Source organism: Homarus americanus, unplaced genomic scaffold, assembly GCF_018991925.1.
Source record: "Homarus americanus isolate GMGI-L3 unplaced genomic scaffold, GMGI_Hamer_2.0 scaffold46197, whole genome shotgun sequence".
Classification (NCBI taxonomy): Eukaryota; Metazoa; Arthropoda; class Malacostraca; order Decapoda; family Nephropidae; genus Homarus; species Homarus americanus.
The window spans coordinates 7,538,593-7,551,671 of NW_024723050.1; positions in this window are offsets into that span (position 1 = coordinate 7,538,593).

Consider the following 13,079-nt stretch of genomic DNA (forward strand, 5'->3'; position numbering starts at 1 on the left):
AAGGGGCGCCCCAGGGACCAGCTGTGGTGTGTGGTGCATTAAGGTCGCCCCAGGGACCAGCTGTGGTGTGTGTGGTGCAGTGAGGTGCCCCAGGGACCAGCTGTGGTGTATAGTGCAGTAAGGTCGTCCCAGGGTCCAGCTGTGGTGTGTGGTGCAGTAAGGGCGCCCCTGGATCAGTTGTGATGTGTGGTGCAGTAAGGACCCCAAGGACCAGCTGTGGTGTGTGGTGCAGTAGGCGTCAGGGTCCAGCTTTGGTGTATGGTGCAGTAAGGGCGCCCCAGGGACCAGTTGTGGTGTGTGGTGCAGTAAGGGCGCCCAGGTTCCATCTGTGGTGTGTGGACGCCCCTGGGGCCAACTGTGGTGTGCAGTAAGGGCGCCCAGGAACTAGCTGTGATGTGGTGCATTAAGGTCGTCCCTGGGTCCAGCTGTGGTGTGTGGTGCAGTAAGGGCGTCCCAGGGCCCAGCTGTGGTGTGTGGTGCAGTAGGGGACCAGGTGTGGTGTGTGGTGCTGTAAGGGCGTCAAAGACCAGCTGTGGTGTGTAGTGCAGTAAGGGCCCCGGGGACCAGTTGTGTGTGGTGCAGGTTGGGCGCCCCAACGACCAGCTGTGGTGTGTGGTGGAGTAAGGGCGCCCCAGGGTCAGCTGGTGTGGTCAGTAAGGGCGCCCCTGGGACCAGCTGTTGTGTGTGTTGCAGTAAGGGCGCCCCAGGGGCCAGCAGTGGTGTGTGGTGCAGTGGCCCGGGATGTGGTGTGTGGTGCAGTTGGGCGCCCCAACGACCAGCTGGTGTGTGGTGGAGCAAGGGCGCCCCAGGGTCCAGCTGTGGTGTGTGGTCAGTAAGGGCGCCCCAGGGATCAGTTGTGGTGTAGTAAGGGCGCCCCCAGGACCAGCCGGGGTGTATGGTGCAGTATGAGCGTCCCAGGGACCAGCTGTGGTGTGTGGTGCAATAAGGTCGTCAGGGGCCAGCTGTGGTGTGTGGTGTAGTGAAGGGCGCCCAGGGACCAGTTGTGGTGTGTGGTGCAGGTTGGGCGCCCCAAGGACCAGCTGTGGTGTGTGGTGGAGTAAGGGCGCCCAAGGGACCAGCTGTGGTGTGTGGTGCAGTAAGGGCGCCCCAGGGTCAACTGTGGTGTGGTGCAGTATGGGCGTCCCAGGGTCCAGCTTTGGTGTATGGTGCAGTAAGGGCGCCCCAGGGACCAGTTGTGGTGTGTGGTGCAGTAAGGGCGCCCCAGGTTCCATCTGTGGTGTGTGGTGCAGTAAGGCGCCCCGGGGACCAGTTGTGGTGTGTGGTGCAGGTTGGGCGCCCCAACGACCAGCTGTGGTGTGTGGTGGAGCAAGGGCGCCCCAGGGTCCAGCTGTGGTGTGGTCCAGTAAGGGCGCCCCAGGGATCAGTTGTGGTGTAGTAAGGGGCGCCCCAAGGACCAGCCGGGGTGTAGGTGCAGTATGGGCGTCCCAGGGACCAGCTGTGGTGTGTGTGGTGCAATAAGGTCGTCCAAGGGGCCAGCTGGTGTGTGGTGTAGTAAGGGGCCCCCAAGGACCAGCTGGGGTGTATGGTGCAGTAAGAGCGTCCAGGGACCAGCTGTGGTGTGTGGTGCAATAAGGTCGTCCAAGGGCCAGCTGTGGTGTGTGGTGTGGGGCGCCCCAGGGACCAGTTGTGGTGTGTGGTGCAGGTTGGGCGCCCCAAGGACCAGCTGTGGTGTGTGGTGGAGTAAGGGCGCCCCAAGGACCAGCTGTGGTGTGTGGTGCAGTAAGGGCGCCCAAGGGTCCAGCTGTGGTGTGGTGCAGTATGGGCGTCCCAGGGTCAGCTTTGGTGTATGGTGCAGTAAGGGCGCCCCAGGGACCAGTGTGGTGTGTGGTGCAGTAAGGGCGCCCCAGGTTCCATCTGTGGTGTGGTGCAGTAAGGGCGCCCCGGGGCCAACTGTGGTGTGTGGATGTGGGGCGCCCCAGGAACTAGCTGTGATGTGTGCATTAAGGTCGTCCCTGGGTCCAGCTGTGGTGTGTGGTGCAGTAAGGTCCCAGGGACCAGCTGTGGTGTGTGGTGCAGTAAGGGCATGAGGGACCAGGTGTGGTGTGTGGTGCTGTAAGGGCGTCAAAGACCAGCTGTGGTGTGTAGTGCAGTAGGGCGCCCCGGGGACCAGTTGTGGTGTGTGGTGCAGGTTGGGCGCCCCAACGACCAGCTGTGGTGTGTGTGGTGAGGGCGCCCCAGGGTCCAGCTGGTGTGGTCCAGTAAGGGCGCCCTGGGTCCAGCTGTTGTGTGTGGTGCAGTAAGGGCGCCCCAGGGGCCAGCAGTGGTGTGTGGTGCAGTAAGGGCGCCCGGGGACCAGTTGTGGTGTGTGGTGCAGGTTGGGCGCCCCAACGACCAGCTTGGTGTGTGGTGGAGCAAGGCGCCCCAGGGTCCAGCTGTGGTGTGGTCAGTAAGGGCGCCCCAGGGATCAGTTGTGGTGTAGTAAGGGCGCCCCAAGGACCAGCCGGGTGTAGTGCAGTATGGAGCGTCCCAGGGACCAGCTGTGGTGTGTGTGGTGCAATAAGGTCGTCAAGGGCCAGCTGTGTGTGGTGTAGTAAGGGCGCCCCAGGGACCAGTTGTGGTGTGTGGTGCAGGTTGGGCGCCCCAACGACCAGCTGTGGTGTGTGGTGGAGTAAGGGCGCCCCAGGGTCCAGCTGTGATGTGTGGTCCAGTAAGGGCGCCCTAGGGGTCAGTTGTGGTGCAGTAAAGGCGCCCCAAGGACCAGCTGTGGTGTTTTGTGCAGTAGGGACGTCCCAGGGACCAGCTGTGGTGTGTGGTGCAATAAGGTCGTCCCTGGGGCCAGCTGTGGTGTGTGGTGTAGTAAGGGCGACCCTGGGACCAGTTGTGGTGCATAGTGCAGTACGGTCGTCCCAGGGTCCAGCTGTGGTGTATAGTGCAGTAAGGTCGCCCCAGGGTTCAGCTTTGGTGTGTGGTGTAGTAAGGGCGCCCCAGGGGCCAGATGCGGTGTGTGTTGAGTAAGGGCGCCCGAGGGTCCAGGTGTGGCATGTGGGGCAGTAAGGTCGCCCAAGGACCAGCTGTGGTGTATAGTGCAGTAAGGTCGTCCCAGGGTTCAGCTTTGGTGTGTGGTGCAGTAAGGGTGCCCGAGGGGCCAGCTGTGGTGTGTGGTGCAGTAAGGGCCCCAGGAACCAGCATGGTGTGGTGCAGTAAGGGCGTCCCAGGGTCAACTGTGGTATGTGGGGCAGTAGGGGCGCCCCAAGGACCAGCTGTGGTGTATAGTGCAGTAAGGTCGTCCCAGGGTCCAGCTGTGGTGTGTGGTGCAGTAAGGGCGCCCCAGGGATCAGTTGTGATGTGGTGCAATGGGGCCCCAAAGGACCAGCTGTGATGTGTGGTGCATTAAGGTCGTCCCTGGGTCCAGCTGTGGTGTGTGGTGCAGTAAGGGCGTCCCAGGGACAAGCTGTGGTGTGTGGTGCAGTAGGGCGCATCAGGGACAGTTGTGGTGTGTGGTGCTGTAAGGGCGCCCAAAGGACCAGCTGTGGTGTATAGTGCAGTACAGTCGTCAGGTCCAGCTGTGGTGTGTGGTGTAGTAAGGGCGCCCCAAGGACCAGCTGTGGTGTGTGGTGCAGTAAGGGCGCCCCAGGGTCCAGCTGTGTGTGTGGTGCAGTACAGGCGCAAGGACCAGCTGTGGTGTGGTGCAGTAATGGCGTCCCAAGGACGAGCTGTGGTGTGTGGTGCAGTAAGGGCGCCTCAGGGATCAGTTGTGATGTGTGGTGCAGTAGGGCGCCCCAAGGACCAGCTGTGGTGTGTGGTGCAGTATGGGCCCCGGGGTCAACTGTGGTGTGTGGTGCAGTAAGGGCGCCCAGGGGCCAACTGTGGTGTGTGGTGCAGTAAGGGCGCCCCAGGGACCAGCTGTTGTGTGTGTGTACTATAAGGGCGCCCCAAGGACCAGCTGTGGTGTGTGGTGCAGTAAGGGCGCCCCAGGGGACAACTGTGGTGTGTGGTGCAGTAAGGGCGCCCCACGGAACAACTGTGGTGTATAGTGCAATATATTAGTCCCAGGGACCAGCTGTGGTGTGTGGGGCAGTAAGGGCGCCCCAGGAACCAGCTGTGATGAGTGGTGCATTAAGGTCGTCCCAGGATCCAGCTGTGGTGTGTGTGGTACTGTAAGGGCGCCCAAAGGACCAGCTGTGGTGTATAGTGCAGTAAGATCGTCCCAGGGTCCAGCTGTGGTGTGTGGTGTAGTAAGGTCGCCCCAGGACCAGCTGTGGTGTGTGGTGCAGTAAGGGCGCCCCAAGGACCAGCTGTGGTGTGTGGTGCAGTAATGGCGTCCCAGGGACCAGCTGTGGTGTGGTTAGTAAGGGCGCCTCAGGGATCCCAGTTTGATGTGTGGTGCAGTAGGGCGCCCCAAGGACCAGCTGTGGTGTGTGGTGCAGTATGGGCGTCCCAGGGTCAGCTGTGGTGTGTGGTGCAGTAAGGGCGCCCAGGGGAACAACTGTGGTGTATGGTGCAATATATTAGTCCCAGGGACCAGCTGTGGTGTGTGGTGCAGTAAGGGCGCCCCAAGGATCAGCTGTGGTGTGTGGTGCAGTATGGGCGTCCCAGGGTTCAGCATTGGTGTATGGTGCAGTAAGGGCGCCCTAGGGACCAGTTGTGGTGTGTGGTGCAGTAAGGGCGCCCCAGGTTCATCTGTGGTGTGTGGTGCAGTAAGGGCGCCCCAGGGGGCCAACTGTGGTGTGTGGTGCAGTAAGGGCGCCCCAGGAACTAGCTGTGATGTGGTGCATTAAGGTCTTCCCTGGGTCCAGCTGTGGTGTCTGGTGCAGTAGAGGCGCCCCTGGGACCATGTTGTGTGTGGTGCAGTATGGGCTCCCAGGGAACAGCTGTGGTGTGTGGTGCAGTAGGGCGTCCAGGGACCAGTTGTGGTGTGTGGTGCAGTAAGGGCGCCCCTGGGATCAGTTGTGATGTGTGGTGCAGTAGGGCACCCCAGGGCCAGCTGTGGTGTGTGGTGCAGTATGGGCGTCAGGGTCCAGGTTTGGTGTATGGTGCAGTAAGGGCGCCCAGGACGATTAGTGGTGTGTGGTGCAGTAAGGGGCGCCCCAGGTTCCATCTGTGGTGTGTGGTGCAGTAAGGGCGCCCCGGGGGCCAACTGTGGTGTGTGGTGCAGTAAGGGCGCCCCAGGAACTAGCTGTGATGTGTGGTGCATTAAGGTCGTCCCTGGGTCCAGCTGTGGTGTGTGGTGCAGTAAGGGCGTCCCAGGGACCAGCTGTGGTGTGTGGTGCAGGGCGCATCAGGGACCAGGTGTGGTGTGTGGTGCTGTAAGGGCGTCCAAAGACCAGCTGTGGTGTGTAGTGCAGTAGGCGCCCGGGGACCAGTGGGTGTGTGGTGCAGGTTGGGCGCCCAACGACCAGTGTGTGTGTGGTGGAGTAAGGGCGCCCCAGGGTCCAGCTGTGGTGTGTGGTCCAGTAAGGGGCCCTGGGACCAGCTGTTGTGTGTGGTGCAGTAGGGCGCCCTAGGGGCCAGCAGTGGTGTGTGGCGCAGTAAGGGCGCCCCGGGGCCAGTTGTGGTGTGTGGTGCGTTGGGCCCCAACGACCAGCTGTGGTGTGTGGTGGAGTAAGGGCCCAGGGTCCAGCTTTTGGTGTGTGGTCAGTAAGGGCGCCCCAGGGAACAGTTGTGGTGTAGTAAGGGCGCCCCAAGGACCAGCTGGGGTGTATGGTGCAGTATGAGCGTCCCAAGGACCAGCTGTGGTGTGTGGTGCAATAAGGTCGTCCAAGGGCCAGCTGTGGTGTGTGGTGTAGTAAGGGCGCCCCAGGGACCAGTTGTGGTTGTGGTGCAGGTTGGGCGCCCCAACGACCAGCTGTGGTGTGTGGTGGAGTAAGGGCGCCCCAGGGTCAGCTGTGATGTGTGGTCAGTAAGGGCGCCTAGGGGTCGGTTGTGGTGCAGTAAAGGCGCCCCAAGGACCAGCTGTGGTGGGTGGTGCAGTAGGGATCTCAGGGACCAGCTGTGGTGTGTGGTGCAATAAGGTCGTCCCTGGGGCCAGCTGTGGTGTGTGGTGTAGTAAGGGCGACCCTGGGACCAGTTTTGGTGCATAGTGCAGTACAGTCGTCCCAGGGTTCAGCTTTGGTGTGTGGTGTAGTAAGGGCGCCCCAGGGGCCAGATGTGGTGTGTGTTTGAGTAAGGGGCGCCCAGGGTCCAGCTGTGGCATGTGGGGCAGTAAGGTCGCCCCAAGGACCCTGTATGGTGTATAGTGCAGTAAGGTCGTCCCAGGGTTCATCTTTGGTGTGTGGTGCAGTAAGGGTGCCCGAGGGGCCAGCTGGTGTGTGGTGCAGTGGGGCCCCAGGAACCAGCTATGGTGTGTGGTGCAGTAAGGGCGTCCCAGGGTCCAGCTGTGGTATGTGGGGCGGTAAGGGCGCCGGGACCAGCTGTGGTGTAGTGCAGTAAGGTCGTCCCAGGGTCCAGCTGTGGTGTGTGGTGCAGTAAGGGCGCACCAGGGATCAGTTGTGATGTGTGGTGCAGTGAGGCCCCCAAGGACCAGCTGTGATGTGTGGTGCATTAAGGTCGTCCCTGGGTCCACTGTGGTGTGTGGTGCAGTAAGGGCGTCCCAGGGACAAGCTGTGGTGTGTGGTGCAGTAAGGGCGCATCAGGGACCAGTTGTGGTGTGTGGTGCTGTAGGGCGCCAAGGACCAGCTGTGGTGTATAGTGCAGTGCGGTCGTCCAGGGTCCACTGTGGTGTTTGGTGTAGTAAGGGCGCCCCAGAGCCAGCTGTGGTGTGTGGTGCAGTAAGGGCGCCCCAGGGTCCAGCTGTGGTGTGGTGCAGTACGGGCGCCCCAAGGACCAGCTGTGGTGTGTGGTGCAGTAATGGCGTCAGGGCTGTGGTGTGGTGCAGTAAGGGCGCCTCAGGGATCAGTTGTGATGTGTGGTGCAGTAAGGGGCGCCCCAAGGACCAGCTGTGGTGTGTGGTGCAGTATGGGCGCCCGGGTCCAGCTGTGGTGTGTGGTGCAGTAAGGGCGCCCCAGGGGCCAACTGTGGTGTGTGGTGCAGTAGGGCGCCCCAGGGTCCAGCTGTGGTGTGTGGTGCAGTAAGGGGCGCCCTAGGGGCCAACTGTGCTGTGTGGTGCAGTAAGGGGCGCCCTAGGGGCCAACTGTGCTGTGGTGCAGTAAGGGCGCCTAGGGGCCAACTGTGCTGTGTGGTGCAGTAAGGGCGCCCAGGGAACAACTGTGGTGTATAGTGCAATATATTAGTCCCAGGGACCAGCTGTGGTGTGTGGGGCAGTAAGGGGCGCCCATAAACCAGCTGTGATGAGTGTGCATAAGGTCGTCCCGGATCCAGCTGGTGTGTGGTACTGTAAGGGCGCCCAAAGGACCAGCTGTGGTGTTTAGTGCAGTAAGGTCGTCCCAGGGTCCAGCTGTGGTGTGTGGTGTAGTAAGGTCGCCCAAGGACCAGCTGTGGTGTGTGGTGCAGTAAGGGCGCCCCAAGGACCAGCTGTGGTGTGTGGTGCAATGGCGTCCCAGGGACCAGCTGTGGTGTGGTGCAGTAGGGCGCCTCAGGGATCAGTTGTGATGTGTGTGGTGCAGTAAGGGCGCCCAAGGACCAGCTGTAGTGTGTGTGGTGCAGTATGGGCGTCCCAGGTCCAGCCGTGGTGTGGTGCAGTAGGGCGCCCCAGGGAGCTGTGGTGTATAGTGCAATATAGTGTCCCAGGGACCAGCTGTGGTGTGTGGGGCAGTAAGGGCGCCCATAAACCACCTGTGATGTGTGGTGCGTGGGTCGTCCCCAGGTCCAGCTGTGGTGTGTGTGGTGCAGTGGGGCGTCCCAGGACCAGCTGTTGTGTGTGGTGCATGGGCGCCCAGGGGTCTAGCGTGGTGTGTGGTGCAGTAAGGGCGCCCCTGAACCAGCTGTGATGTGGTGCAGTGGGGCGCCCCAGGACCACCTGTGGTGTGTGTGGTGTAGTGAGGGCGCCCCTGGGTCCAGCTGTGGTATGTGGTGCAGTAAGGGCGCCCCAGGGTCAACTTGGTGTGTGTTGCAGTAGGGCGTCTCGGGACCACCTGTGGTGTGTGGTGTGTGGGGCGCCCCTGGGTCCAGCTGTGGTATGTGGTGCAGTAAGGGCGTCCCAGGGTCCAGCTGTTCTGTGTGGTGCAGTAAGGTCGCCCCAGGGACCACCTGTGGTGTGTGGTGTAAGCAGGCGCCCTGGGTCCAGCTGTGGTATGTGGTGCGTAGAGGGGCCCCAAGGTCGCTGTCGTGCATAGTGCAGTGAGTCGTCCCCAGGTCCAGCTGTGGTGTGTAGTGCATTAAGGTGCCCGAGGACCAGCTGTGGTGTGTGGTGCAGTAAGGTCGTCCCAGGTCCAGCTGTGGTGTGTGGTGCATTAAGTGCGCCCCAGGGTCAGCTATGGTGTATAGTGCAGTAAGGTCGTCCCAGGGTCCAGCTGTGGTGTGTGGTGCAGTAAGGGCGCCCCTGGGATCAGTTACTGTGTGTGGTGGGGCGCCCGAAGGACCAGCTGTGGTGGTGTGGTGCATTAAGTGCGCCCAGGGTCAGCATATGGTGTATAGTGCAGTAAGGTCGTCCCTGGGTCAGCTGTGGTGTGTGGTGCAGTAGGCGTCCAAGGGACCAGCTGTGGTTGTGGTGCAGTAGGCGCCCCAGGGTCCAGCTTTGGTGTGTGGTGCAGTAAGGGCGCTCTAGGGACCAGCTGTGGTGTGTGGTGCAGTAAGGGCGCCCTAGGTTCCATCTGTGGTGTGTGGTGCAGTAAGGGGCGCCCCGGGGTAACTGTGGTGTGTGGTGCAGTAAGGGCGCCCCAGACTAGCTGTGATGTGTGGTGCATTAAGGTTGTCCTCTGGGTCAGCTGTGGTGTGTGGTGCAGTAAGGGCGCCCCTGGGACCAGCTGTTGTGTGTGGTGCAGTGGGGGCGTCCCAGGGACCAGCTGTGGTGTGTGGTGCAGTAGGGCGTCCCAGGGACCAGCTGTGGTGTGTGGTGCAGTAAGGGCGCCCCAGGTTCCATCTGTGGTGTGTGTGTGCAGTAGGGCGCCCCAGGGGCCAACTGTGGTGTGTGGTGCAGTAGGGCGCCCCAGGAACCAGCTGTGATGTGTGGTGCGTGGAGTCGTCCTGGGTCAGCTGTGGTGTGTGGTGCAGTAGGGGCGTCCCAGGGACCAGCTGTGGTGTGTGGTGCAGTGGGCGTCCCAGGGACCAGCTGTGGTGTGTGGGTGCAGAAAGGCGCCCCTGGGGACCAGCTGTTGTGTGTGGTGCAGAAAGGGGCGCCCCTGGGTCCAGCTGTGGTGTGTGCAGAGTCGTCATGGGGTCCAGCTGTGGTGTGTGTGGTGCAATGGGGCGCCCCAGGGATCAGTGTGGTGTGTGGTGCAGAAAGGGCGCCCTGGGTCCAGCTGTGGTGTGTGGAGTGCAGTGGAGTCGTCACATAGGGTCCAGCTGTGGTGTGTGGTGCAGTAAGGGCGCCCCAGGGACCAGTTGTGGTGTGTGGTGCAGTGAGGCGCCCTGGGACCAGCTGTGGTGTGTGGTGCAGTAAGGGCGCCCCAGGGACCAGTTGTGGTGTGTGGTGCAGTAAGGGCGCCCCAGGGACCAGCTGTGGTGTGTGGTGCAGTAAGGGCGCCTGGGACCAGCTGTGTGGTGTGGTGCAGAAAGGGGCGCCCTGGGACCAGTTGTGGTGTGTGGTGCAGTAAGGCGCCCCCAGGGCCAAGCAGTGGTGTGTGTGGTGCAGTAAGGGCGCCCCAGGGACCAGTTGTGGTGTGGTGCAGTAAGGGCGCCCTGGGACCAGCTGTGGTGTGTGGTGCAGTAAGGCGCCCCTGGGACCAGCTGTGGTGTGTGGTGCAGAAAGGGCGCCCCTGGGACCAGCTGTTGTGTGTGTGGTGCAGTAAGGGGCGCCTAGGGGCCAGCTGTTGTGTGTGGTGCAGAAGGGCGCCCCTGGGACCAGCTGTTGTGTGTGTGGTGCAGTAAGGGCGTCAAAGACCAGCTATGTTGTGTAGTGCAGTAAGGTCGTCCCAGGGTCCAGCTGTGGTGTGTGGTGCAGTAGGCGCCCAGGGACTAGTTGTGGTGTGTGGTGCAGTAAGGGCGCCCCAGGGACCAGTTGTGGTGTGTGGTGCAGTGAGGCGCCCCTGGGACCAGCTGTGGTGTGTGGTGCAGAAAGGGCGCCCTGGGACCAGCTGTGTGTGTGGTGCAGTAAGGGCGTCCCAGACCAGCTGTGGTGTGTGGTGCAGTAAGGGCGCAGGAGGTCCCAGCTGTGGTGTGTGGTGCAGTAGGGCACCCCAGGGTCCAGCTGTGGTGTGTGGTGCAGTAAGGGCCTTTCAGGGACCTGCTGTGGTGCATGGTGCAGTCATTGCGCCCCAGGGACCAGCTGTGGTGTGTGGTGCAGTAAGGGCGCCGGCGACCAGCTGTGGTGTGTGGTGCAGTAGGGTCGTCCCAGGGTCCAGCTGGTGTGTGGTGCAGTAATGGTGCCCCGGGGACCAGCTGTGGTGATAGTGTGTGTGTGTGCCCCAGGACCAACTGTGGTGCATAGTGCAGTAGGGGCGCTTCAGGGACCAGCTGTGGTGTGTGGTGCATTAGGGTGCTCAGGGACCAGCTGTGGTGTGTGGTGCAGTGGGGCCTCAGGGACCAGCTGTGGTGTGTGGTGCATTAAGGGTGCCGAGGACCAAGTTTGGTGTATGGTGCAGTAAAGTCGTCCCAGGGTCCAGCTGTGGTGTGTGGTGCAGTAAGGGTTCCCCAGGGTCCAGCTGTGGTGTGTGGTGCAGTAAGAGCGCCCCCGGGGTCAGCTGTGGTGTGTGGTCCATTAAGGGTGCCCGAGGGACCAGGTGTGGTGTGTGGTGCAGTAAGGGCGCCCCAGGGTCCAGCTGGTCCTGAACGCCGTGTCTCCCGGTCCGCCTCTTTCACACACAAGCTCGCTGCCTCCTCCCTTCCTCCAGCCTTATTTATTTTCCCTCACACCCACACCATCTTATTTCGTGTACAAGAACGCTTCTCTCTCCTTTTTTCTTTCTTGATTTATTCTGGGAACATAAAGGCGATCTTTTCTCAGCATATTTTCTTCTCCCTGTCACCGAAATTCAAGCTATTTTCTCGTCATTTTCCTGCATCTTTATTTTACATCTTTATACCTTCGCTTTTTTACTGCTGTCCTATATATATATATATATATATATATATATATATATATATATATATATATATATATATATATATATATATATATACTGGGATTATGGATGTGCTGTTGTAAGGCGGCTGTACCAGTATAAAGGTTTTTTTTTCTCTTTACTAGCGGGCGTCGCGGAGGAGAGTATGAAAACGCTGACACAAATCTTACATACGTTAGGTTGTGGCACACGGGGGAACCACCAGCGCTGACGGATTTAATTCGTCTTCACCCACCCAACACCATGAAAGAGAGAGAGAGAGAGAATGTGTGTGTGTGTGTGTGTGTGTGTGTGTGTGTGTGTGTGTGTGTGTGTGTGTGACCTCTTCACTTTCTTACTGACCTTCATAAGGAAGCCAGAAATTCCTATAGCTCTCCTTCACAGCGTATGGCAGATGATCTTGTCTTTGACTGGAGGCAAACATAAGAGTTCCGCATATATACATAACATACATACAAATATACACACATACATACATACATACATACATGGCAGGGTAAATAATTATAAAACTAATGACACGTTACTGCAGAGTGAAATAACCGCTGGAGACTCGCATCCTCGTTTTCTGTAACACAAGATAAACCTATTGTTATTGTGTGGACCGTCATTATGGGAACACTTGGTCAATTTTGAGGCTATTTTCACCAAAAGTTTAGCATCTGGACATATATTATCTTGAATCAACCAACCAAATTCGGTGTAAATTAGCGAACCTGTTCTCGAGTTATTTTGGGAACAGACAGACAGACAGGATATTTGTACCACATTAAACCAAATTCGTTATTTATTTTGATGACTATAAATCTATGAAGGTTTAGGTTGTAGGGCAATTGATGACGTCATGGATAGGAGGCAGGGCCATGGAAATTACTTGGGGAGAATTTTTTCGAAAGAATTTTTACATTAATATTAAAATTAAATATCCTTGAAGTTTATATTTATGGTATAAAAAAAAACATGAGTTAACGTCTAAACGGTGGAGAGAACTCAACCACCTGGACATGATTAAACCTCAACACAGACAAGACCAACAGTAGTGAGCCAACCATCATCCAACCTAACGAGTACTTCTTTAAACACAAAGTAAAGATCAAACGCGTTAACTGTATCAAATGGAAGCTTCGTCCAGTCTTGATAACAACTGCCTTATTAAAACAAGCAAAAGAAAACAAGTATAACAGCCCGAAGTCAATCATCGTCCAAACAAGATAAACAAAAGCTGTAACATTCACGAGGGTCAACCATAATGTCTTGATGAAAAATGACAACAAAGGCGAGAATCAAACACGACAACAACAGAAAAAGTCATCGAATCTCAATAATAAAACTTCAGTGGAGGCCAAAGCCAAGACCAAACATGATAAAACAGCTGTAATAAACGACAACCAGCCATCGTCCAAACACGACGGGAATTGACGTCACAAATCTCTGGGTAACGGTTCGCCACTCACGGCAAAGTTTAGTCTTGGTCTTAAAGTTAATAGATTTAGTTAACGTCTTGTTATTGGTGTGTGTGTGTGTGTGTGTGTGTGTGTGTGTGTGTGTGTGTGTGTGTGTGTGTGTGTGTGTGATAATAATTAACGGTTTATTGAAAGAGCATGGCAGCCGGATGGCTGAAAATATACAGTTGCATAATTGGGGAATGGGTTTCTTGATTGACAAATAATATACAAATAACGTATGTGATACAAATATGATCTATAATAACTAGTTGGAGAGAAGGTTATACTACAGGGCATTTCAACATAGTGACAGTGCAAAAAGGTAGGACTGACTGGGAGTGAATACACTGGTTGATTACGAGTTGTTGATAATTTTTACAATGGTTGGGACTGGGCTGTTTTTTATTGCGATGAGGAAGTGCTCGTGTGGGCTGGATGCGGTTTTGGTGTCGAACAGCGATTCTCGGACGAGGGATCTCGGATGGTAGTAGGAGCCGGTGTCGAGCATGGTGCAGAAGCTTCTCACCAAAGTTGCAGATGGGGTCGTGGTGATGGT